Raw genomic sequence first — 2,354 nt, 5'->3', positions numbered from 1 at the left:
GGTCGCAGAGTCGGACACGACTGAGCGACTGAACTGAACTGAACTGAACAGAAAAACCTGCAAGAGACAAGTCACGCCAAAAGGCTTACAGCAAAGGTGCCTCACGGACAGGCGAGCTCGGGAGGCAGGCATCCCCTGTCAGCCTCAGAGAGAGCATCACTATTCATGGCGCAGGGCAGAGCCCGCCGTCACGGTCACGGTGAGGGGTCAGGTGACTGCTCACAGAGTGTGGCTCGGCTGCTCTTCCCCGGCTGCAGCACCCCCGCCCCAGCCCTTGCCACATTCTCTCTCTCACCCTTGCCGCGGCTCCCCAAACCTCTGAGTCACATCCCAGCCCCACTGCAGGGCACGGTGCGTAACGTGGAACCACCTCCGATTTCCTCTGGGCACACAATTTTCACCAGCTTCCGAAGGGAGAGCCGGAGACTCTCCGAGACTAGCGTCGTGCCGCTCTCGCCCTTCTCCCTCTTCCTCCATGCTGAGATTTCTCGCTGCTTGGTCGTCTTTGGGCTCCGTCGCCCCTGGACTGTCCTTGCTGTCTGCTGCCCCTCCCAGTTCTCACGCCCGTCCCCACCACACTGCGCGTTGCAGGCCCGCTTCTCAGGTCCTGCTCGTCCTGGGGGCCGAGCCTGGCCTGCACCCCCTCAGGGCTGCCAGGCGCAGGGGCCAGGGAGCAGGTGACCACTGCATCTGAACTTTGATTTCATGTTGGAGTTTGGCCAGTTACCTCTGTTGTCTGATTTCTGGCGCACACCCGAGGGACTCAGCCATACGTATAGATGTATCCATTCTCTCCCGAACTTCCCTCCCATCCAAGCCGCTGCTACTGCTGCTAAGTCGCTTCAGTCGTGTCCGACTCTGTGTGACCCCATAGACGGCAGCCCACCAGGCTCCCCTGTCCCTGGGATTCTCCAGGCAAGAGCACTGGAGTGGGTTGCCATTTCCTTCTCCAATGCATGAAAGTGAAAAGTGAAAGTGAAGTCGCTCAGTCGTGTCCGACTCTTTGCGACCACATGCAGCCCACCAGGCTCCTCTGTCCATGGGATTTTCCAGGCAAGAGTACCGGAGTGGGGTGCCATTGCCTTCTCCACCCATCCAGGCTAACATCTTTTTAAACATTAGAACTAACAGTTTCTTAAAAGATAATGAAATTCCCAGATGGTAAAGGATCAATTCACTTGGCCTGCTTGTTCAGAGAGGCAACTGCTCTGAAATCAAGTAGAGGAGGTGGAACAGGGGTCGGTTGTCATCTTCCCCTGAGTCTCCTTCGTGGCTGTGAATTCCGTACCATATCCCACTGTTTGTTCACTATCTGGATTCTTTTACTGAATTGTAGGCATGAGAACTGGAACAAATCATACAGATAATCTGGTCTAAACTTCTAGTTTTACACACCATGGAAGATAGGATGGCACGTTCTCCTAAGGCCCACGGACAGAGGGGTCTCCACCCCAGGTGGGTCTCCTATGACTGCCAGTGGCTGCTGTCGTCTCATAAACGGCCCACTGGACTAACATGGATCACAGTGTCTATTTTCAGCTTACCCTCTAATGAATAAGCCACTTGTCTACGCCACTACCAGGCATACAGAATCTATGAAGACATTTACTGAAAACTCACTGAATACCTGTACGCTGTCCCAGCGTATGCTGGGCACCAGGTATTAAGATGGGTAGACGAGGCTTCAGCACCTACCTCGGCAAGAAGAAACCGTACCCCGAGTGTCCCCAGGCCTCGCCAGGCTGTGGGTGCAGATGTGAGCATTTTCATGTAAAGACCCAGCTCTCCATCCCTGGAGTTCCCAGTTGCCATTCTGGGCCTCTCAACACCCTCACTCTGATGATTTCAGGGAGTCTCAAGACATGGGGACGTGAGGGGTTGGGTTTGCTGTCTCAGCAGCAGCTCTGCTCACGTCTCCCCCACCCCCCCAACACACACATCCAGGGCCTCAATTTGGGAGGTGTTCCAAAACCCATTTGAGGAGGTATGACAGTTAATTCCATGTGTCAATATGGGTAGGTCGTGGCACCCAGATATTCAGCCAAATGCTATTCTAGATGTTTCTGTGAAGATATTTTTATGTAGGATTAACATTTAAATCAGTAGCTTTTTGAATAAAGCAGATTACGTCCCTATCTACTCAGATGCAGGCTTTAATAGAAAAAAAAAAAGACTGCCCTCCCTGGCAGAAGAGGGGATTCTGCGGGCAGATTTGGTCTCTGGACTCCCGCTGCAACTCTTCCCTGGGTCTCCAGCCTCTTGGCCCACCCTCTGGATCTTGGGCTTGCCAGCTAGCCTTTGTGATCGTACAAACCAATTTCTCAGCAGTCTCTGTCTCAGCACTTCCTGGTGGT

This window comes from Oryx dammah, unplaced genomic scaffold, assembly GCF_014754425.2.
Source record: "Oryx dammah isolate SB20612 unplaced genomic scaffold, SCBI_Odam_1.1 HiC_scaffold_26, whole genome shotgun sequence".
NCBI classification, from domain to species: domain Eukaryota; kingdom Metazoa; phylum Chordata; class Mammalia; order Artiodactyla; family Bovidae; genus Oryx; species Oryx dammah.
Note: the sequence above shows the minus strand (reverse complement) of the source record.